This window comes from Diabrotica virgifera, chromosome 1, assembly GCF_917563875.1.
Source record: "Diabrotica virgifera virgifera chromosome 1, PGI_DIABVI_V3a".
In the NCBI taxonomy this organism is placed as follows: domain Eukaryota; kingdom Metazoa; phylum Arthropoda; class Insecta; order Coleoptera; family Chrysomelidae; genus Diabrotica; species Diabrotica virgifera.
In genome coordinates this window covers 303840658-303866466 of record NC_065443.1, presented here as the reverse complement: position 1 = coordinate 303866466, position 25809 = coordinate 303840658, and the positions used below count along the sequence as shown (strand labels likewise).

General features: G+C 34.1%; 2 protein-coding genes across 2 annotated transcripts in view; one reads left to right on the top strand and one right to left on the bottom strand.

Annotated features, from left to right (window-relative positions):
• LOC126885720 (cytochrome P450 6a2-like) overlaps nucleotides 1-16102 on the bottom strand; it is a 44344-nt gene extending 28242 nt beyond the window's left edge. Inside the window, exon 1 of the mRNA XM_050652488.1 lies at nucleotides 15874-16102. The gene's annotated coding sequence lies outside the window, so the exon portion shown is untranslated. The remainder of the gene's footprint in view (nucleotides 1-15873) is intronic.
• A 43-nt stretch (nucleotides 16103-16145) lies between these two features.
• The window catches only part of LOC126878542 (uncharacterized), a 71111-nt gene continuing 61447 nt past the window's right edge, over nucleotides 16146-25809 (top strand). Inside the window, exon 1 of the mRNA XM_050641315.1 lies at nucleotides 16146-16509. The gene's annotated coding sequence lies outside the window, so the exon portion shown is untranslated. The remainder of the gene's footprint in view (nucleotides 16510-25809) is intronic.

The following is a 25809-nucleotide window of genomic DNA, read 5'->3' as shown; positions in this document are numbered from 1 at the left end:
GTTCCAGAGTTACGGAGGGTGAAAAGTGGAGGTTATCGTTACTTTTTATATTTTTTGGGCAATTTCCTACTGATTTTCTTTAACAGAATTTTGTTTTATAAATCAAATTTGCTATTTCAGTGGCCGATGGTATGTTAGTGATAAGCCCTTGAAGAAACTTTAACCTCACCACCCAAAATCATCATCAATTGCCCAAGCAATATAAAAAGTATCGAAAAGCTCCACTTTTCACCCTCCGTAACTCTGGAACCGTTTATTTTATAACAATTATGTATAAGACCTTTTTTGTTTTAAATTTTATGTAGAACATTTTTGTACAGAACATTGTTTACGCTAAAGTATAGTTTTAGAAATATTGACGAAAAACGTAAAAAAACTACTAATTTACCGACTTCTCCCCCATCTCCCCCCAAACCGGACGCTCAAAATGGTGTAACTTTTTACTGGACCATATAGAACAATTTGATGTAAGAGGAAAACTTTTATTTTGGATGTCTGTGTTAGGCCTTTTTTTGGACCAATTATACTATACTACCTCCGTAACTTTGGAACCGTTCATTTTAAAAGAATTATGCATAGGACCTTTTTTATTTCAAATTTAATGTAAAATATTTTCGTATAAAGGGTTGTTCATGCTAAACCGCACAGTTTTAGAAATATTGACGAAAAACGTAAAAAGCTACGAATTTACCGATTTCTCCCCCCTCTCCCTCCCAAACCCGACGCTCAAAATCGTGTGACTTTTTTCTGAACATTATGTGGACCATATAGAACAATTTGGTGTTGGAGGATAACTTTCACTTTGGATGTCTGGGTTATGCCATCTTTTGGATCAATTCTATCATACTATTTAAAAAAATATGGAAATTAGCAGAAATCACTATGATCCTTGAGCCAGAAAAAGAGCCCTATGAAGTAATATCTTATCGACATCAGCCTACTCCCAAACGTAAGCAAGGTTTTTGAAAAATAACTCCACTCCACTCAACAAGTCTATCGAATGATAAATAAAATGTCAAAAAGTCTTGAAGAAACTGAATACTGCAACGCTATATAGTGCAGCCGATATGTGAAGCAATTGTGCATTTAATGATAGAAGCATATAATTTGGACCACATATACTACACATATAAACGTCCAAACTTAGATATGAGGCCATCTCAGATTTTGCCTGTTGCCTGTCAGCTCTTGTAACATAATGACCTAATTTGTTACCTTTGACCCACTTACAACGTGTGGGAGTCATATGTTATCCTAGGGCCATATCCTTAGGGATTATATCCATCCTTTGGAATTTGCTATGTTAGCATTTTGATGTGACTTTTAGTCCATTTTTGAAAGGCTTTGACCTTCGTATTTTTTGGTTGGCTCACCATGTTCTTGCAACACTGATGATGCTCTTTTTAGAGCGAAAACGTTCTGTTCGATGTTTGTAGCCCTATAGGGCTTTTTAAAATAATATACCTTTTACCAAGACCAAAATTTTTTATTAAATTTTACTTGTAATTAATGGTATACAGCCAGCTACAGGAAATTCTTCCTAGTGGATTTTTTTTTTCAATTCGTTCACCCTGTATATATAAATTTTTCAAAAAGATAATACCGCCATTGAAAAGAGTGTAAAATTTATTTTAGGAAATATTTTGAACTTTTTGGTTATGTAAATTACCATTTAATAAATGCATAACGTATGTTCATATGTACCTATGGGCGGCCGATTCATTTTGAATGCCCGCCATTTTTGTAATAGACAAAATCTGAGATGGCCTCATATCTAAATTTGAATCTTTGTATGTCTAGCATGTGTGGTCCAAATTATATGCTTCTACCATTAAATGCACAATAATTCTTCTATTAATATTTGCAACGAATCTGCCGCACATAGGTACCTACATGTGAAGATACGTTATGCATTTATTAGATGGTAATTAATATAACTAAAGGGTTCAAAATATCTCCTATATAATATTTTTATGCTTTTTTCAACGCCGATATTACCTTTTTGAAAAATTAATATATACAGGGTGAAAGAATTGAAAAAATAAACAACATATTTTTACAAAAAAATCAGAAAAAACACAACTTCTAGTAAATCCATTCTTCCGGTTCAAGAGCTCGATCTTAATGATACAAAACAATCCTATATACCAAATGTAGTTGAAATCGGACTTTTCGTTTAAAAGTTATCGTGCTATTAGACACACATGTATGGTCGCCATTTTAAATGCCCGCCATTTTTGTAAAAGGCAAAATCTGAGATAGCCTTATATCTAAATTTGAACCTTTGTATGTGTAGTATATGTGGTCCAAATTATATGCTTCTACCATTAAATACACAATAATTCTTATAATATTTGCACGAATCTGCCGCACATAGGTACATGTGAAGATAAGTTATACATTTATTACATGATAATTAACAAAACTAAAAAGTTCAAAATATTTCCTAAAAATATTTTTCCGCTCTTTTCAATGCCGGTATTACCTTTTTGAAAAATTAATATATACAGGGTAAAAGAATTAAAAAAAAATCAACATATTTGTATAAAAAAAATCAGGAAAAACTTAATTTCTGGTAAACCGATTCTTCCGGTACAGGAGCTCGATCTTATACATAAAAAAAAAGAACCCATATACCAAATTTGGTTGAAGTCTGACTTTTCGTTTAAAAGTTATCGTGCCATTAGCCACATATGTATCGTCGCCATTTTGAATGCCCGCCATTTTTGTAAAAGGCAAAATCTAAGATTACCTCATATCTAATTTTGAACCTTTATTTGTGTAGTGTAGGTGGCCCAAATTATATGCTTCTATCATTAAATGCACAATTTTTATAATATTTGCACGAATCTGCCCCACTAATATTTCTAGACATCTCACAACCCTTTGACGGTTTGACAAGTCTGGCATAGAGGCGTCCACAGAGGTCTGACAAAGTAAAAATAGCACTATCCAGTAACTATTTCCTTCTACTCAAATCCCACATATCAAATAAATATTTATCTGTAAAATTCAATAACCAATAATAAAATTTTTGTCCTATTAACTCCGGAATCCCGTAGACTAGAGTTGTGCAATTTTGTTAAAGAAAATCTGCAATATTTAATATGTAACAACACAGTAAGCCGAGTAAGCATATAGTATATTACGTATGGAGAACGGTAAGGGTTTTATACCGATCGAAGACAATTGTTTACTGTCTGAGACTGACAGTACTGACAATTACTGTCTGAGATCGGTTACCCTTAACGTTCGACATGCTTATAACGTTTTTTGCACGATTGATACCATTATAAATTGTAAAATTAAACATTTTCGTCATATTGACTAGTTTCATTAATTTTATCAAGAAAGATACTTTGGTTGTTAGGTAGTAACTAGGGTGCATAACAACAATGGAGAATTGAGTTTTTATTTACTTGTCAATAATTTTAAGTACAATTTTGATTATTATAAATTAAAATATGAGCGTAAGTGAATTTGAAGAAATTGAACGGGCTTGGGAAGAAGGGTGTTCCGCAATTATTCCCGAAAAATCCAAAATCCGTTATCAAAATACCTACCAAAGTTTTAAAAAATGGTGCGAAGGCAAGAATTTAAGAATCGAAGAAAAGACTCTATTGGCATAGTTCGTTCAAAGACAGATGCAGTTGAAAGCTCCTGGAAGCCTCTGGGCAGAATATTCAATGATTAAATCCACCGTTTTTCTTTATGATGGCATTGATATTTCCAAGTTTTCAACTTTGATCGCGTATTTGAAGAGAAAAAATGTGCAATACTAGTAATACTACTAATGTATGCGATTCTGCAGGAGTTTCTGTTAGAAGTGAAACCACAGCCCAAACAAGTGGGATTTCATTAAATAATTTAACAAATTGTACCATAAGTTTCAATATTAATAAATAATTCGTTAGTTTTCTTTATTCTTTCAAAAAATAAATTAAAATTAAGAGATTTTTTAACTCGACGGTAAGTGAATTACTTACCGTCGAGTTGGAGTTCTTACCGTCGAGTTGGATTACTTACCGTCGAGTTGCTAGTAAATGTCATCTACTGACGTAAAATCTGTCACGGTAAACAGTCAAAAATGATCAATAGTGCAAAAAAGGATTTACAGTTGCTATCGGGTAGAATAAAATTAAAATTAAATAGATATCCATTTAATTAACAAAGGTGACATGGACATTCTTCTTCTAAAGGTACCTATCTTCTAGAGATGTTGGCGACCACATAGTATTCTATTCATAGAAGATCGAAATAGATCAATTGACGTTAGACCAATCCACTTTCTAAGATTGGCCAGCCAGGATATACGTCTACGTCCAGGGCCTCTCCTGCCCTCAATCTTGCCTTGTAGAATCAACTGTATAAGGCGGCAGTTATTATTACGCATAATGTGGAAAAGCCAATTTTCTGTTCTTTAGGGCCTGTTCACAAGAGGGCGGATTGACAACGTCGATTGCGCGGTTTACCTGATTTGCTTGACCTCACCCTAATGCCGCCTTTGAAGTTACCAAGGAAAACAGGGGGAGAACAGGTACACCGCGCAGTCGACGTTGGCAAACCGCCCTCATATGGACAAGCCCTTACGGTGTTAATAATTTATTTAAACATTACATGGACATTAAAAAGACAAAATTGATGTCCTTTGGTAAACTTTGTCACACTTGTCAACAAAAAACTATTGAAATGTGTTTAAGAACATTGTAATATTATGTGTCTATTTTCCTTTATGGTTGCGACACATGGACACTAAAGGTTGACACAAAGAATAAAATAGAGGCATTTGAGATAAAACTGTTACCGGGGACGACTGAAAATAAGTGCTCACACTGCTAAATAAAGGTCGAGAGTTTCTAAATATCTTTACCTGGGATTTATTTGTAACCTGGGTTTTAATACATTTTTTTTGTTTCAGGTAATAATGCATCGCGTGATCTACAAGTATTTTATTTTGTAAGTATTTCTTTCGTTCCTCTTTTTTTTTTAATGTATAATAAATGTTTACAAGCAACCTTATCATATTTATTGGGCGGCACTGACTGCCTATTATTTGTGCAATTTGTCGAATTGCACTATTTGTTTTCTATAGATTTTACTTTTTAAGTTTAATGTATTTTTAGATGTTCAACATTAAAAAATCAAAGTGATAAAAATCCTGTGGGCGTGGAGATCATTCAGTGCCTTCTTTTCTATGCTTTATATTGACTGACCATTAAGGTGAAACAGTAGCGATCAACAGGTAGCGAAAATGCGTTCCAAGATTGCAGCTGTAATGTTGAATATTTTTTCGAGATATTTGGCACACGTATTCGTAATATAATAAAGAATGGCGGTACAGAGCCCAATTTGAAAAATATATTAATAATATATTAATGTGGAAATTACTCTGTAATTAAATACAATATTAAAAAACGAGCCTGTACCGCCATTAAGAAGAACAAAAATATACACTTTCTTTAAATAAACTTTTTTATCCGATGCCTAGATTTTGTGTCATTTTGGAACTACTAATGAAATAAAAAATTTTAGTAGTTCCAAAATGACAAAATCTAGGCATCGGATATAAAAGTTTATTTGAAGAACGTGTATTTTTTTGTTCTTCTTAATGGCGGTACAGGCTCGTTTTTTTAATATTGTATTTAATTACAGAGTAATTTCCACATATTAATATATTTTTCAAATTGGGCTCTGTACCGCCATTCTTTATTATATTACGAATACGTGTGCCAAATATCTCAACAAAATATTCAAAATTACAGCCGCAATCTTGGAACGCGTTTTTGCTACCTGTTGATCGCTACTGTTTCCTCTTAAAGCATGCAGTGAATAGGAACGCCGAAGTATTGAAACGTTCATAGTTTTTTATGCTGTTCCACATTTTTAATGCTAATAGTCACGACAGTATTAATAGCTATTTCCAGTAATGCAATTATATTTCGTCCAACGATAATTAGGTCAAAAACACCATTTTTCTCAGCTTTTAATCCTTCCTCCCTTCCTTCCGTTAAATACACTAAGCATCAAAATTAACGCACCACCTTTAAAATAAGACATTTTTGATGTCTTGTATTTCCTAAACCTGTTGTCCGATTTTAGTGATTTTTTTAGTATATTATAGCTTTATTCTTCAAGAATATCGGTGTAATAATATTATTGCTAAGCAGGTAAGTGTCATTGTATAACGGGTGTAACAATGATAGTGTGTTTTTCCTCAAAGTTTGGAACACCCTGTGGAATATTCTAGCGTATATAAAACATTAAAATTAAAACTACACTGTAGCTTTAGGCTTTCTTAACATTTTGCTTGTTGACTCACTCGCTTATGTGGAATAAAAAAAAAGTTAGGTACTTTAACAACTAGCCGTGTTATTCATCAATACAGGGTGTTTCTAAATAAGCGCGACAAACTTTAAAGGGTAAACATGAAAAAATAATGACTGTTTGCTTTATAAACATATGTCTACAAATGCTTCGTTTCCGAGATACGAGATGTTGAATTTTCTCTTACAAAATGACGATTTATTTATTGCTCTAAAACCAATTGAAATATGCAAATGAAATTAGGTAGGTTTTAAGAGCTAGTTATTTCTCATTTTTTGACATACAATTAAGAATTTTATATTTACCTTTGGCGTGCATACGGGATGCATCTAAAAAGTTTATACCCGTATGCACGCCAATGGTGAATATAAAATTCTTAATTGTATGTCAAAAAATGCGCAATAACTACCTCGTAAAACTACCAAATTTCATTTGCATATCTCAACCAGTTTTAGAGCAATAAATAAATCGTCAGTTTGTAAGAAAAAAATCAACATCCCGTATTTCGGAAACAAATGATTTGAGGACATTATGTTTATAAAGCAAACGGTCATTATTTTTTCGTGCGGAATTACCCCTTAAAGTTTGTCGCACTTATTTAGAAACACCCTCAAGTATATTCAAATGGGAAATAAGCCACAATTTTACCTAAAAATGATTTTATTAACGTTTCGACGCCCAAGTCGGGTGTCGTTGTCAAAATACAAAATAATACTAAATAAATAAAAATGTTGTTGCTTAGTAAAAAATTCTTCTAATAATTTATTTAATCTGACTCATTTATATCGGCAATTCAGACACGTATTATACATTTTAAAGTAGACGACTTTAAAATGATATTGCCAATATTGATGAGTTGCGTTCTTGGGACGACTTTACTAAAAGATAGTTCATTCGATTACATGAAATCAATCCCAACTCAGAGCGGCCGTGGGTAACGGCATAAACGCTGGCCTCATACGCCAGTAGACGTGGGTTCGATCCCTGCCAAAGACAAGCCATTTTCATTTCCAATAATGACACGAGCCGTCTCACCGTGCCTCGGAGAGTACGTTAAGCCGTCGGTCCCCCTGGGCTAGTGTACATCGACACTAGTTACTTGAAACAGGGTTAAAGATGTAATTGGCGCTGGAACTATCCGAAAGGATCTCCCCGGCAAAAATGCCATACGATATTATTATTATTATTATTAATCCCAACTCAAGAATATCCGCCACAAAAAATCATAGCATGTGATCTGTCTTTAAAAAGACAACCAAATGCAACGGTGGTACTGAAATTCTCGCGTTAGAGATTCCATAGTAAATCATATGATATGAGACTCAAGTGTATAGAAAACTAACACACACCAACAGATATCTCAATTACAAATCAAATCATAACATCAACGTTAAAAAGGGAATCATTAAATCCTTATATGATAGAGCCAAAATTACTTGTTCTAACGAAAATTCATTTTTAGAAGAAAAACAATTGTTAACATCTGTTTTATTAAAAAATGATTATCCCATATCGTTTATAAATAAGGAATTGTCAAGATTGGATCGAATGGAACAGAACAACTTAGAACGGGATCCTACAACATTCACAAGAAATAATACGAGGAAAATATCAATACCATATGTAAAAGGACTATCCGAGAAACTTAAAACAATAGGAAATAAATTCAACATATCAACATCATTCAAAACAACAAACACATTGAGATCTATTCTATCTAAAACTAAACCTAACAGTGAACAAGAAAGAACAAAGAATTGTATTTATAAAATACCTTGTGAATGCGAACAATTTTATATAGGTGAAACGTCAAGACCATTAGACGTTAGAGTAAATGAACATCAGTCTTATATAAAAAAATAGAGAATTTGATAGATCTCAAATATGGCAACACGCATGGGATAATGAACATAGAGTTCAGTGGAGAGATTCAAGTATAGTCCTAAAAGAAGCAGAAATGAAACCAATTGTGTCGCAAATTCCTCGGTAGAATGCAGTAGGATGTTGTTACCCATATTAAAGGAGGAAGTCAACAGAAAGAAAATACCGCAATTAGTAAATCAGTAACATATCGAGTTAGTACATATTTAAAATTTAAAATATCAAGTCAGAATTTTGTATTAGTTTTGAGAGTAAACTAAATGTAAACCCAAATACTTACGATGTCGGGATAGTATCACGAGGTTTTTCCTGGTTTTCCCTCGTGATTTACTATGGAATCTCTAACGCGAGAATTTCAGTACCACCGTTGCATTTGGTTGTCTTTTTAAAGACAGATCACATGCTATGATTTTTTGTGGCGGATATTCTTGAGTTGGGATTGATTTCATGTAATCGAATGAACTATCTTTTAGTAAAGTCGTCCCAGGAACGCAATTCATCAATATTGGCAATATCATTTTAAAGTCGTCTACTTTAAAATGTATAATACGTGTCTGAATTGCCGATATAAATGAGTCAGATTAAATAAATTATTAGAAGAATTTTTTACTAAGCAACATTTTTGTTTATTTAGTATTATTTTGTATTTTGACAACGACACCCGACTTGGGCGTCGAAACGTTAATAAAATCATTTTTAGGTAAAATTGTGGCTTATTTCCCATTTGAATATAATTGATTATAAAAATGCCACAAGAAAATAGCTTCAGAACAACATTAGAAACACCCTGTAATGATAAAAACATTGCTAGTTGTTAAAGTATCTAACTTTTTTATTATCCAACATAAGCGAATGAGCCAAAAAGCAAAATGTTAAGAAAGCCTAAGGCTACAGTTGAGTTTTAATTTCATTACATATTTTATATACGCTAGAATATTCCACAGGGTGTTCCAAACTTTGAGGAAAAAACAGACTATTATTTTTACACCCGGTATACAATGACACTTACCTCTTTAGAAATAATATTATTACATCGATATTCTTGAAGAATAAAGCTATAATATACTAAAAAAATCACTCAAATCGGACAGCAGGTTTAGGAAATACGAGACATCAAAAATGTCCCATTTTTAAGGTGGTGCGTTAATCTTGATGCTTAGTTTATTTCAACATTAAAATTAGCCGACTCGATCCAGTCGTTCTCCAAAGTTGTTATAAAAAAGTTATAAAAAATAATAAAAACGCGTCTTTTTTGCCCTGTAACTTTTTCCACGGGGTATAGGGATAGGCGTTGCTTCAAAAAATTTCTATTCTTCCTCCTTAAAATGACGTTGGGTAGAGGTTCCATATTTGCTTCTTATTTTGAATATATTTTTGTGAAAAAACATTTTTTTTTCTTTTGAAGGTGACAATTATTGGATAGGAAATTTAATATTAAACTACGTTTCTGTAGATTTTGTAGATTAGATGTAATTCATCCCAAATGCACCCCAGGGCTTAAGGAATAATTTACTCCTTTCTCAAAAACTCATTTGATGCACATCTCAAAAAAAAACATTTTGAATTTAAAATTATTACAATTTTAAATTCGCATAAATATTATATTAGCCTATATTTTAGATTTTAGACTATTATTTGATTTAATCGATTGTTAACACTATTTCCTAAAAACACTGTAGAACAACATTTAACTGGTCTTTCAACACAAATTTTATTATTACATAAATAAATGTAAATAATATTATTTATATCAATACCCAATTGTTGAAGTATCGCCAATTAATAAAAACTTAAACTTACCCAGGAAATAATCTTGTATACGTGGTTAAACTAAAATATTACAGTAAATACGTACGAATATAATAATTTATAAATATTTACCAGATATACAATTGGACTAATACTATGGGATGATTATACGAAAGATACTGAATGAACCCAGTTAATATTTAACACGGTAGTAATCTCTCAAAACGCCGCTGACCTTCATCTTCAATTTGTCAGTTATGGGATATCTATGGTAAACAGTTTTCATAATCTTTTTGAATATTTTATATCTTCTGAAAAAAAAACCTGAACTATTGTAATAAAAATACAATGTTATTGTTTTGATGTTTGGATTTCCAACCCGGAAATTATTCTTAAAATTGAAAAGAGTGTGTGATAGCGGGTGCGAAATATGTGTGGGGGCTTCTAAAGATCTACCCGATCCTAACAAATCCCCGAGATTCGAAATTAAATAAAAGACTTTGTACTTCTATTTTCTATAATCAGCTTTAAGTCAAAAGAGTTAACAGCTTGCAAAATATTAAAGGGCGAAAAATAAACAGTATATCTCTAATATGGATAATTATAAAACCCCGCGTATAATTAAAATGTTTGTACAGTAACCCGGAATGTCTACGCGCATTACAGTATCTTGTGGAACTTAAAATAGTACCGCTCACGACAATATCTTACCAGTTCTCTTCTGAAAATATTACCACTACACTCTATCCTAAAATAGTTATTTATCTACCAAGTCAGTAAAGTGACTCTTTATCGAACGAGTCTGATATCACGAGCAGAGGGAGCGAAGCGAGCGAGGCGAGTAACAGACGAGTTCGATAAACAGTATTTACTGACGTGGTGCATACAAAATTTTATCGCCAATGATAAAAAACATTAACACTTACTTAATTACATATTTCTAATGAAAAAACAGTGTGTGTACTTTGTACGCACATAAGAAGTTATACTTTTATTAATATGATTTCAACGAAATAAATATATGTTAAACTGTTTAATCGTATTTTTATTTAAACATTAAACTAATTTTAACACTTAAAATAAAATACCAAAAATTAAAAATACATACTGTTGTATACTGCTACTGAAGTGTAGCCTCCCGCAGCGCAGTTGCTTTTCCCATGATGAATAATAGAAAATCTAAATAAATACAGAACAGTTTAGCAACAATTGAATTGTTAATTAAAAATTTACGGTCGCTATAATAACCACAATAATTATGATACATGAGAATAACTATGATTTTTGTACAAAAAGACACTGTACCTATCTAATGCATTTTACAGAATTAAAATTGGACTATTTAATCGGCCTCACGAATATTTTAAAATTATAAACAATTTTTTGGCTTATAAACAAATAGAATATCTCGGGAAAGATTAAAATAAATATATTTGCTAACAAATTGATCAGTGAATATCTATCACCGTCCTATATAGTATAATCGAATTAACAAAAACACCATTTCATACTACATTTGCATTAATACAAAACTTAAAAGATTTAAGAATTTTTTTAATTTTAGACGAAATAAAAATTTCGAAATGAGTACAATAATGAATGACTTTGGTGACGGTTGGTGATATAGTTCTTTATCCAGCACATCCAGCCGCATCAAATATTTGGCCGTAGGCTTCAAGATTTTAAGAGTATCAACCTTTCAAGAGTTTATTTTCTTCAACGTGGTATCCAGCCTTTTCTTAGTCATCTGGTAGTTACTTGGTAATGCCGGATGTCCTTCTAACCATGGCAGTCTAATTTCATATCGTCCTTTGGAATCTGTTGCAACAGTCTCAAAGAAAAGTTGTTTATAGTTGTTTAATTAATACGATATTTAAATGGCTCGAACAATATGATACTTGAACAGTCATAGAAAACAGAATTTATAATCACTGATGGCTGGTAAAGACACATTTATCTATCTGATCAGCACGATCGTTTATCTGTGGACATCTCCCTTCATTTTTCTGATTATATATTATTATCTAACGTTTTCGTGAATGTTTATTCACTAAGAATAGGTTGGTATCAGAAACCTACTCATTCAGGGAGGTATTTAAACTACCATTCATATCACAAACACTCCACTAAAGTCAACTTAGTGAAATAAATAAAAAAACAGAATTATCCATTCCATAAAAAAACCTCGAAATACTACACCCATTATTGATCATCAGTTGTTCTGAAGCTATTTTCTTGTGGAATTTTTGTAATTAACTAGTTTTGATTGGAAATTAGCCACAATTTTACTAAAAAAAATGATTTTATTAACGTTTCGACGTCCAAATTGGATGCCGTTGTCAAAATACAAAAAATATTAATCTGTTCTTTTTCATGAGTTGGTAAACACTGGGATATTTTCTCTACTGAGCTAATTATGTCTAATTTTCGAATAGATGGATGAGTAACAGCATAGTTTAAACCTTTTGACAATACCAAATTTTCTGTTGCATTTAAATGTCTATTTGATTTAATTAAATGTCTATTTGATATTAATATTTTTGTATTTTGACAACGACATCCGATTTGGAAGTCGAAACGTTAATAAAATCATTTTTTTAGCAAAATTAATTCTCATCAAAACTAATTGATAATCAGTTCTTACACAAATGCATTAATTAACAAGATTTTGTTTTACACAGTCTATAATGAAGACTTACCACCTTCCCCCGCAACTAACATTGTTGATCCTGATGGCTCAATCAATAACAGGATTTCTGATATTTCAATATTAAGTAGATATTTCTCAATACAAAATCCACAAAGAAAAGGAAACGTTTTTCCTGTAGTTGGCTGTATACCATCTATCACAAAATTGGAAAAAAATCCTTTGTAAAAGGTATAAAATTTTTTTATTAAAAATCCCTTTAAAGGGCTACATCACAACAAAACGTTTTCGATTTTTTTATAAAATCATCATCAGTGTTAAGATAAACTTGATGCTAGCTGAGCCACAAATGAAAAATATTAGGGTAAACAGTAAACACCCTTTAAATATCACATTGATGCGTTATAAGTGCATACTTTGAAAAATTACCTTGTGATGGTTACATGGCAACTGGGATAATGCCCTAAGGTAATGTATATCCCAACACATGGGATCCAAAATTTATTTGTTTACATACCGATGACGATGAAGATTTGCCATTAAGTCATCGGTATGTAAACAAGTAAATTTTGGATCCCACGTGTTGGGATATACATTACCTTAGGGCATTATCACAGTTGCCATGTAACCATCACAAGGCAATTTTTCAAAGTATGCACTTATAATGCATCAATGTGATATTTAAAGGGTGTTTACCCTAATATTTTTCTTTTGTGGCTCAGCTAGCATCAAGTTTATCTCAACACTGATGATGATTTTATAAAAAATCGAAAACGTTTTGTTGTGATGTAGCCCTTTAAAGGGATTTTTAATAAAATAATTTTATACCTTTTACAAAGAATTTTTTCCAATTTCTCAATACCTTATCCTTATACCAAAGATATTACTCCTGGATTGACTAGAAATAATATAGAATAACATACTATTTTTTGTAATTTGTAGCATTTAGTTTACTACTACCAGGGCCTCATGATGCTGCGCGTATTACAGAGAGCGAAACCGGTCGTCTGGAGTAAATAAATTGATTGTGAGAACGTCTTTTATTTCATTACTTACTTAGTATGGACTCACACATGCAACGCATTCAATATTTAAATTATATTAGGTCAATAGAAATTAAATATTAGGAACTCTAAAAATAAAATAAATTGTTTTTTCTACAACCGTGTTAAAAATGCAATTTTTAGTACTCCATACGTGCGTTAAAAATGCTACTTTAAGGCACTAGTGCTTTAAAATATTTTTAAGGCACTGCAGTTCGTATTGACCGTATAGACAATTTTGATGTAATGTCAAAAAAATATAAAAATGGAATGTCAAGTAAAAGTTTTTGTAGATATTGTCCTGTAATTACGTTTGTAGAAAAATATTGTACGATATGCGTGTTAAAAAGTACATTTTTAAGGCACTCATGTGAATTGCAGAATTCGCTATCGCTCATTCTGCAAACTTTCACATGCGTGCCTTAAACGTGTACTTTTAACACGTATATCATAAATAGCTATTAAACTAATAAAACTGTAAATTTAATTCTGTAAAAATTACTCCTGGATAGTTTAAGGTTTAAGTCAATAAGCGTTTTTGTATTTTTAAAACTTTTTATGTTTATGATCAATCTGTAAATAAACTGAGATTGCAACTATGTATTGTATAAAAAAATATTGAAATAAACGTATTATCGTTATGAATAATTATAAACTGTCTGAGTACCTTCTCTAGTATTTTATTATTTTCATTTCGAATACATCTAATCTGATTAAAAATTTTTGCTTTCTTTGCCCTTCTTGACTAATTTATATATCGTACAATCAAATAAACATTACACCCTTAAGATTTAATCAACTATAAACATTTTTCTACTATAAGATGTATAGATTAATCAGATGAAAGGTATAATGTATTCTAATTTATGTATCGCCCATTCAAGTGTTTTTTGAAACTAGATTAAAAATAATATTTTGTTTTCTATAAATTAGAAAATTTGTTATAACAAAAATTGGAATTTGGAAGGGCGTTTATTTTATTTTTTACATAATATGTCCAAAAATTATCGGCAATTTTACATTTTCGAGCGATGTGTGTCGTTACTTTAAAAAATATCCAAGACAGCTACGATTTCCCATTGCACATATAGAAGAATAATATGTATACAATCATGGGGTATCAAACCCAAACAGATGTGCTGGACATATCTGACCTGTGTAGTCAGACCTATAATTACGTCTGAAGCACTAGTACCGTGGTATAAATATCATCAAAAGTCCACCAAATAGAAGCTGAATAAGCTTCAACGACAAGCATGCTTAATCATAACAGGAGCGATATCGACTACCCCAATAGCTTCCATGGAGGTCATACATAACTTGTCTCCATTGCATAAAGTAAAGTGCGTAGAAATCGGCCCACTTTAAACTCTTAAATTGAACTATAGTTTTCTCAGAAACTCTGACACGGATCAAAAAAGGTATATACTGTTTGAAAGATAATTTAATATGCTTTAATATGATTTATGATTTGATATGATTATAGTCTAAGAGCTAGTGAACCCTCCGACTAACGGTCGTCCTGTAAGGCTAGAAATTTGTCTAGTGATAATTCATAGCACACCAAGGCTAAAAACCATGACCTGGCAGGCATCAGCCGTGCACGTGTATCTACCAGGTGAATCGAAAAGTGCATAGTTTAGGGGTAAAATAAACTTTCTCCTGTAAGGTTTAAATTTAAGTATGTGTTTGAGTAAGTCATTTAGAAGAAGTGTGTATAATAACAGGCGATTCTGAAGAGCATAAGACCTTGCCAGGCGAGGGGAAAGATTAGGGGTTTTTCCTAAAATTATTTTTTTTTGCACCGAACAATTTTTTTTAGGTTTTCGAATCATTCCAAACAGAAAAAGTCTTTAGTGATTTTTCTTTTAAGTTAATAGTTTTTGTTATATAAGCGATTGAAAATTTTGAAAATTGCGAAATCGGCCATTTTTAACCCTAAATCGGACATTTATCTAAAAATTTCAATGTTGCCAAGGTACGTAGATATTCTTTAAACATTGATTGATGAAATCCCGAAGAGTTTTTGCAATAGAATATCGAAAACCCCTTTGTTTTTTAATTGCTAATCAAGCGGGCGCGACACTAGTATAAGTGAGGACGTTTGAGTTTGCATAAATTCATTACCTATCTAGAGAATGGGCAAATTTCAAGAGAAATCCTCAGACGAGTCGATTTTTATTTTTGAATTAGGACTTTTTATTTATGAAGATTTTTTAGAAAACTTACCCATACTCCTTTTTTTGCCATTTGAAAATAAAGAATAAAAATCATTTTTAAATTTTTTAAATTAAACCACTTGCTTAAACCTTGTAAATTAAGTAAGTTCACAAAGTTTATCTTTTACATTACTTTCTGATTTACAAAAAGTGTTTGGAAAATAATTTCTCAACTATCATAGATACTAGATATCGTAGACAAAAAAATATTTATCTCCGAAATATATTGCTTGTTATTACTTTCATGTTTTAAATCTTATTACCTTATCAAACTCGAGTACCTTGTAAGATAGTACAACGTTGCCTAGTTACGAACTACTTGTACTACTGCCCTGTGGTACTTAGACATATTGACTAAGTCCTAAGATGATCAGTTAGAGTTTTGGTTGATTATATTATAGATTTGAGGTCCTGCAAGGTTATTTATGCTTTAACAGAAGCGCAGTTATTATCTGAACTGCATTTTGTCAACACATCTTATTACGTTAAATAGACAACATTTCTAGATAATAGCTGTTATTATCCTGGAATCTGTTAGTTGTGCGTAGAACATACATGTACTTCATAACAACTTATTTGTGTTTAATTACAAAAAAGTGACAACGAAGTTGGAGAGCAAAGAAACAAGCTTTATTTATTTTATTATGTAAGTATTAGATACATGATATTTATAAAAATATATTATTATTAGAGCCAAACCAGCTTCTAGGTCCGGAACACTACGAGTATATACATTCTTATTCATTAAAGTTTGATGCTAGTATATTTCACGAATCTGCGATTGTTTTGGATTAGGAATAGAATCTTTGACTTAAACGGTCCATTGTGCCGAGAGAGTTAATAGGCCAGAAAATGAAGCATTTTGGCTGGCAATTTTTTCGTCCAGCATGGATTAACTTGAAATTTTCACAAAAGGTAGGGAACAGTCCAAGGATCATTTTCTAAATCATGCCGCTGTACGCTAAAACCTTGGGGGTGGTTGCCACCCCATCTGGGAGGGTTAGAATTCGTCAATACATTTTAATCATGGAAATCGATGGAAAAGTAATTCTAAGAAAAAAATATTCTTTTTGTTTTCTTCGTAAAACTAACATTTTTCGATTTATTCGCGGTTGAAAGTAACAGTATTTCGGCGAAAAAATCAACTTTCTTAAAAAGTTTTTTGAGAATAACTCGAAAAATATACATTTAATAAAAAAAACTGTAGATATAGAAATTGTATCTTTTAGAAACATCAACAACATCCTTTTTTATAATTTTTCTACGACAAACCGAGATACGGCATGTTAAAAGTTAGCTTTTTTCGTCAAACACTTTGACCCCTTATAACTACCCTTGTCCCACGCTCTGGTTTCCGCCCTTGAGATTTTACTTAGTTATGTCATGGTCTACTGCTGTTGTTTTGCTTTTATTCGTTTAACTCACTCAGCTCTCCAAGAGCTTTCTAGAGGTATGTACTACACTTGGTACTAATGACCACGAAAACGAAGTTACCAAAAAAAAATAGAACACTATTGTAGCGTGATTAGTGTAATTACTTCTAATTACAATAAAACTAGCGGTTCGTATTTATATACGACTTTATTATTTATTTATACAAGTTTACTTTACAAACTTTAGCTTAAGACTAAACTCTATTCACAAAAATTATGCCTTATATATCCTAGTCGTTATTCTCGATTATTCCGGGCTAAGCCAGCTCTCCGACTATCGTGTGACCTTCCAACAACCGCGCATCGGTTCCACGTATAGCGTGCTTCGATCTAGACTTTTCTCGGCTTACGCCTTGCGGCTGGTGACTCATTGTTTTGCTACATTGCTCCCCTCTTAAGATCTGAGCGTCCCGATCAGCAACTCTAGATGAAGGCCCAGGATGGCGGAATCTACACGACTCTCCAGCTTTGCATACACCCTTCAAGAAGAAATAACAGTCTACTGTCTTTGAAGGATCCGACATCTTCGGGTTCATGCAACACACAGTAATTCGTACGCCAGTTTCTCTGAAGACCACTTCAAGCATGCTTCTCACAATCTTCCAATCCAGATTTTCTACTGCATGGCCTATTTTTGGTAAAGCCAAATCTTTGATGTCATAATTACACACGATTTTCTTCAAATTACTTAGAGCACGCCATATGTTCTCATAGCTTGGCGTGTCCGTATAAGACTTCCTGGTCACCATATACAGCAAAGATCGAGGACCATCTTCCAATCGCAGTACTCTTCCAATTTTAGGCTGCTGATTTCTTAACTCGTCCAGGCGGCCGAACTTTCCATTGAATACGGACGAGATTCCTTTAGTCATCTCGAGGTCTTGGGCAACACAGTGGGCTAGAGAGACGTTTTCTGGAACACCAAACAGATCTTGCTGAACTTCTGTGGTCACGCCGAATCTAGCACTCTTTCTTTCTGCGTAATTTGACATAAATTCCTTAAAACTTGGCTGTGGTGCATCTTTCATCTCCTGTTGGAGGACTCGGGCTTCCTCTGTTTCATTTGAGCCAGCATATGGTGCGAGACGATTTATGTGAATAACTTTTGGTTTACCGTTTGGCAACTTCTTAATTCTGTATATTACGTCATTTATTTTCTTCTTAACTTCATACGGACCTTCCCATTGTCTTTGCAGTTTAGGACACAGGCCTCGACGACGTTGTGGATTATAAAGCCAGACAAGATCACCTACTTCGAAGCTTTCATTCTTACAGCGAGAATCATATTGATCTTTCATTCTGTCACTGGCTATCTGGATGTGTTGTCGGGCAAGTTCATGAATGTTGTTCATTCGTAACTTCAGGCGGTCTACGTATTCTTCGCCTGCAACATATTCCTCGGAAGGTCTGCAGCCAAACTCTAGGTCGCAGGGCAAACGAACTTCACGACCCAACATCAGGCAGGTTGGTGTTTGACCTGTAGTTTCATTCCCTGCCGAGCGGTAGGCCATCAGGAATAAATGAATGTGTTGGTCCCAATCTCGCTGATGTTCAGATACAACTTTGGACAAGTGTTTACCCATCGTTCGGTTCATCCTCTCGACCATTCCATCTGATTGAGGATGCAGGGGTGTTGTTCTGGTCTTATTGGCACCAATCAATTTACAAACGTTTTGGAAAAGAGCTGACTCAAAGTTTCGCCCTTGGTCGGAGTGGATCTCCAAGGGAACACCAAATCGGCTGAAGAATTCTTTAACAAGTACCTCTGCAACGGTATCAGCTTCTTGATTCGGTAATGCATAGGCCTCGGTCCATTTCGTAAAATAGTCCATGGCTACCAGAATGTATTTATTTCCAGCATCGGTTTCTGGAAATGGACCTGCAATGTCGATTGCTACTCTTTCCATAGGACTTCCAACATTGTACTGTCTCATGGGTGCTCTCTTTTTACCAACTGGACCATTACCGGATGCACACAGTTCACATTTCCGGCACCATCTTCTTACATCATCTTTACAGTTCACCCAATAGAACCGTTCTCGAACCTTTTGCAGAGTCTTCGTAATACCAAAGTGTCCACCTGATGTACCGTCATGCAACTGACGCAATACTTCTGACACTTTACTTTTAGGTACAATCAACTGCAGCTTAGATTCTGTACCATCATCGTTCTCAAAGGTTCTGTACAGAAGATCATCTTTTAGTACCAGGCAATTCCATTGGCTCCAGTAGGCCTTGACTTCTGGACTACATGCACTAATGTTCTGCCAACTAGGTCTTTCACCTTGCCGCATCCAATCCAATACTCTTTTTATACATGGATCATCTTCTTGGGCGTTTTGTAACTGTTGGGGCTGCCATTGCTCATTAACTACGGTGGTTCGTCTCACGGGGCAAAATCGTTCCTCTAATTTGGCACAGTGATTACAATTTGCACTGCATGGTCGTCTCGAAAGGGCATCAGCATTTGAATGAACTCTTCCGGCCCTGTGTTCTATCTCATAATCATATTCTTGCAGTCGTTCTAACCATCTTGCCATCTGGCCCTCTGGATTACGGAATTGTATGAGCCATTTTAGAGCAGCGTGATCTGTTCGAAGAAGGAACTTTCTGCCGTACAAGTATTTATGGAAATGTTCGCAAGCCTTCACTGCACCCAGCAGTTCTCTTCTGGTAACGCAATAGTTTCTTTCTGGTTTCGACAGGACTTTGCTGAAATAAGCGATGACTTTTTCCTGTCCATTCTGGATTTGTGAGAGAACAGCTCCTATGGCACTGTTGCTAGCATCGGTATCCAAAACAAATTTTCCTGCCTGTCCCGGGTAGCTTAATATCGGTGCACTGATCAGAGCCCTTTGTAGTTGTTCGAAAGCTTTTTGACACTCCTCACTCCATGTATATTCTTTGCCCTCCTCCGTCAACTTTGTTAGGGGCTTGGAGATATTGGCAAAACCTTTGACAAATCGTCGGTAATATGTACATAGGCCAAGGAAACTTCTAATTTCATGTTTATCTTTTGGTACTGGCCAATCTTTAATTGCTTCAATCTTTTCAGGATCAGCTGTTACACCATTACTCGATACAATATGTCCCAAATACTTAACTTCTCGTCGAAACATGTGACATTTCTTCGGACTTAACTTCAAGTTCGCTGCCCTCAATCGTTGAAAGACTTCTATTAGATTCTTGGCATGTTCATCAAAGGACCTTCCAACCACAATTACATCATCCAAGTAAACCAGGCATGTTTTCCATGTTAGACCTCTTAAAACTGCCTCCATTAATCTTTCAAATGTGGCAGGGGCATTACATAAACCAAACGGCATAGCCGTAAACTGCCAAAGCCCTGATCCTATCGAAAATGCGGTTTTCTCCCGATCGGCTGGCTCCATGTCTACTTGCCAATATCCACTTTTTAAATCGAGTGTGGAAAACCAACGAGAACCGGAGAGAGTATCCAATGTATCGTCTATTCTGGACAAAGGATAACTATCTTTTTTTGTTACCGCATTGAGCTGGCGGTAGTCGATACAAAAACGCGTTGAACCATCTTTCTTCTTTACCAGAACTACTGGTGATGTCCATGGACTGTTCGATGGTTCAATTACCCCTTGTTTGTCCATATCCTTGATAATCTCTTCGGCTTCATCTCTTTTCGCAAATGGAAGTCGTCTAGGCCGTTGTCTGATTGGCTGAGCGTCTCCGGTATTTATTTTATGCGTTACTATGCTTGTTTTTCCCTTATCCTTCGTGTCAATAGCAAAAACATCTTGATACTCTATCAGCATAGACGTCACTTTTTCCGTTCGTTCATGATCAAGATCTTGGCATCTTTCAATGATCATCTCAACAAGCTCCTTTGGATACTTCGCCTTCGATGATTTCTCATTGGTATTCACAGAGCAAATTGAAGCCACGGAAACACACTGCCCGATCAAAGCTCCTCTACTTAACTTGATAGCAGTTTCCCTTAAATTCATAACTCTTACAGGGATCACATCTCGAACTTTTACCAAAGTTTTCGCCGTTAGGAACTCGACATTATCCACATCTTCGACCATCCTTAAACTTCCCTCTCGGCAGTGTCCATCAAGCATGGTCATCAGAATTTTCTCACTATTACCGGGTATGGTTACGTCGCATGTAGTAAGTAAGCGGATGACATCTTCTTTGTCGTCGTGAAAGGGCAACTCTTCACCATTGATCTTGAGAACTCCATTTTGAACATCCAATATTGCCCCCACTTTCCTTAGTACGTCCATCCCCAATATGAATTCGTCGGAGATCTCGGCAATTAATACTTGATGTTCAACTGTGGTCTGGCCAATGGATACTGACATATTAGCCTCGCCATATGTATTAATTAGCTCACCAGTCGCTGTTCTAAGCTTTACTGTTGCAGGTGATAATTTATTATGGTCTCGTACTACATCTGGACGTGCGATAGTTCTCGTTGCACCTGTATCCACCAAAAATGATCTACATCTATTACTGATACGACCTTCGATGTATAAGTTGTGGATTCCACCGGAGGACGTGAGGTTGACAGTTACTATGGGGGCTCTAGTTCTCGAGGTCGGCAGTTGCCCCTTGGTGTCGACCCGCTCTAGTTTTCCGACGGCTGTACGATCTTCTTACAATTACGACGAATGTGGCCTACGTCTCCACAATTCCAACATCTAGGCTCGCGTCTCTTTGGCATCTGATTACTTAATACTCTCCGTATCATTTCCTCCAGACGTTCATCGTTGTGTTCGTCACTTTCTTCAATGGTTCTTACTCTATGGCCTCGTGAAGTTTGACTAGCCGTTTCGTGTTCCAATGCAATAGCAAATGCTTCATCTAAAACTTTCGGCCTTGCTAGTCGTAAAGCTTTCTGTAGTTCATTATCTTTCAGCCCATTGACGAAGGTATCTACTGCAATTTCTTCTAAAACGCTGTCTGGCACCTCTGGATAAGCCAACCGCACCGCACGAGCCACATCTGCTTCAAATTCTTGCAGATTCTCACTTGCTCGTTGACTTCTACTTCGCAGTTGTGCTTTGTATACTTGTTGTAGATGGGCATCTCCATAGCGTTTTTCTAGACGAGTGAACAAGGTCTGGTAACAATTTTCTTGACCCTTAGGAATTGATCTTAATATATCTGCAGCATCACCTCGCAAAGCAGCAGTCAAGGAAACAGCCTTTTCCTGTTCGGTCCAATGATTGGCGGTCGCAATAGCTTCAAATTGTCTAAGATATATGGACCAAGAGGACTTTCCATCGAATGGTGGTAATTTGAATCTCATATTATGCGACGTTTCGTCTCTCGGTAGTTCATCTTTCACTACAGGATCTAACGCTGCTGCATTAACTGATGGTTGTACTTTTGTATCGGTTATCATGCTCTCTAGTTGTTTGATCTTTTCTTCTACGGTCTCTACACTTTTCTGCATCTTATCGAATGTTCTAGAAACTTCTTCAAATTTCTCGTCATTCTGTCTACAAACGTCTTTAATTACTTGAGAAACACTTTCAAATTTCTCGTCGCTTTTTCTAGAAGTTTCATCGATCTTTTGAGAAACACTTTCAAATTTCTCGTTGTTCTGTCTACTAACTTCCTCAAGTTTCTCGTTGTTCTGTCTACTAACTTCCTCAAGTTTCTCGTTGTTCTGTCTACTAACTTCTTCAAGTTTTTCGTTGTTCTTTCTAGAAGTTTCATCGATCTTTTGAGAAATGGTTTCGAATTTCTCATTATTTATCTTAGAAGTATCATCGATCGTTTCAGAAACAGTTTTTAATTTCGATAAGATTGCTTGTTCTGCTGACTGGAAGTGGAACGTCTTTGGGTCTTCTCCGTTCTTCGTGAGGACATCCTCGAGTCGTGCTTGTAGGACTATCTTGAGCCCACTGCTGTCCAGATCCCGTTCCTCTAGCTGTTCACGGAGCTGTTTTACTGTAAGTTCTTGTAGCAACATCTTTGGTCGGCACACACGTACTTTCCAAAATGTCTTTTAACAGTCTTTCCGAATACCGAACAATCAACGCACTTTAACTATTCCCGACGAATAAAGTCCAAAAGTATTTTAAAGTCTTTCCGAATACCGAACAATTAACGCACTCCGGTTATTCCCGACGAATAAAGTTCAAAAGTCTTTTAAAGTCTCTCTGTAATTCACTTATTTATATCGCACTAAGTTAACCCCACACCTGACACCAACTGTAGCGTGATTAGTGTAATTACTTCTAATTACAATAAAACTAGCGGTTCGTATTTATATACGACTTTATTATTTATTTATACAAGTTTACTTTACAAACTTTAGCTTAAGACTAAACTCTATTCACAAAAATTATGCCTTATATATCCTAGTCGTTATTCTCGATTATTCCGGGCTAAGCCAGCTCTCCGACTATCGTGTGACCTTCCAACAACCGCGCATCGGTTCCACGTATAGCGTGCTTCGATCTAGACTTTTCTCGGCTTACGCCTTGCGGCTGGTGACTCATTGTTTTGTTACACTATGTTCAAATAATTTGAGAGGTAAAAAGCACCATGTAAACTTAAGTGTTTTTACCTCCCAGTTACTAACTGCGTGCTGATGGCAAACAACACTATGTTGACTTAGTACACTGAGCACCTAGAGGCAAACGGGTAATAGGTAACTGTTCTTTTTAACAGAAATAAATCTCTTTGTTTTTATCTATTCTTTTTTTATAGTTACATAGTTGTTGTTTTTATAAAAATCGTAGTTATTAATACATTGTAATAAACAATCAACATATATTGTGTACCTGCTCTTAAAAATTACTGTTTCTATTTCGTATGGCATTATACACATAGTTTCAAAAGTTATGCATCATTTAAAAGTATGCTAAATTTATAAAAAATTATAAAAGAAACAGAAATAACAAAAAGTATTATTAAATGTTATTATTTTGTTGAGCCACAATATGTCAGCAACAAATTGAAAACATTGTGGATATTTCTGTTTTCTTTCAAGAGTCAAGAAATACATATTAGTTCATTAATAATAATGCTCTGTTTGTGATAAAATATAGACAATTAAATGGACAACCAAACAACATACCTTGTGTCTGGTACATATAAAAAACCTATTTAGTATTACAATGGAATTACCTCATAATAACCATTTTTTTAAATAATTTATAGTGCATTCAATAATTTGACCAGAGACTGTATACTTCGGAAAAAACAGAATCTGTTTAGATTGTTATCAAATGTTAAACATCTGATGTTAGCGTTTAGTGAAGCGTTTTAAAGAATTCTTCAACTCACTTTTATTTTTTTATAATAATACAGCTTGATAATTTTACAACACTATATTTTTAGGCCAACTTTTGTGAATTTAAACCAGACTTTTCACTTTCTCAGCTATTATATTTTTATTATGTTTCTTAGCGACAAAGCTTTCCTATTTTACGACAGATTATTCTAGAGCTTTAAGAACTTTGTGTTTGCCGACACCCCAATTTTTATGCAGGTTATTTTTAATCTAATTTTAGATTAAAAATATACTAGATAAATACGATAAGTAATAAAATAGGGTGTTTCGCAATATTGGGTATTATCAACAAGTACCTATACAAAAATATTTTGGCCGATATTAACTGTTAAATTTCTATGAAATGGGTTTTAAAAATAATGAGATTATTTGGCCGCATCCGTATTGTATAAATGGCCGTTAGTAGAGGTTGTCGATTTTGACAGGTGGCCGTTAACACAGGTTTTACTGTAATAACATTTAACTAAAATACAAATTTGTTTCATGAGAAGTAACTAGCTAATTTTTTGGGCTTAAATACCTTTAAAGTCATTAAATATTTTATAAGTATAGGTCAAACCTATCAGAGGTAAACTGCACTATGTCACTGTAAATTACCATTAATTACAGTAATTAGGGAAAATTTTAACGTTTTATTAGTTGGATTGTACAAACTAGTTATATGATATGATTAAAATACGATCACGTTGTCTTTCAGACCGAAAGATACCTAATTATGGGATATACAGGGTGTCCCGAAAAGAATGGTCATAAATTATACCACACATTCTGGGGTCAAAAATAGTTCGATTGAACCTAATTTACCTTAGTACAAATGTGCTCACAAAAAAAGTTACAGCCCTTTGAAGTTACAAAATGAAAATCGATTTTTTTCAATATATCGAAAACTATTAGAGATTTTTTATTGAAAATGGACATGTACAGTTCTTATGTCAGGAACATCTTACAACAAAATTACAGTGAAATTTGTCCACCCCATAAAAAATTTATGGGGATTTTGTTCCCTTAAACCCCCCCAAACTTTTGTGTACGTTCCAATTAATTCATTATTGTGGTACCATTAGTTAAACACAACGTTTTTAAAACTTTTTTGCCTCTTAGTATTTTTTCGATAAGCCAGTTTTTATTGAGATGCGTTTCAATATATTGCGGTTGGTTCAATATATTTACGTAAAAATTTTATGGGGGTTTTGTTCTTTAAACCCCCCTTTAAATGTTTGTGTAC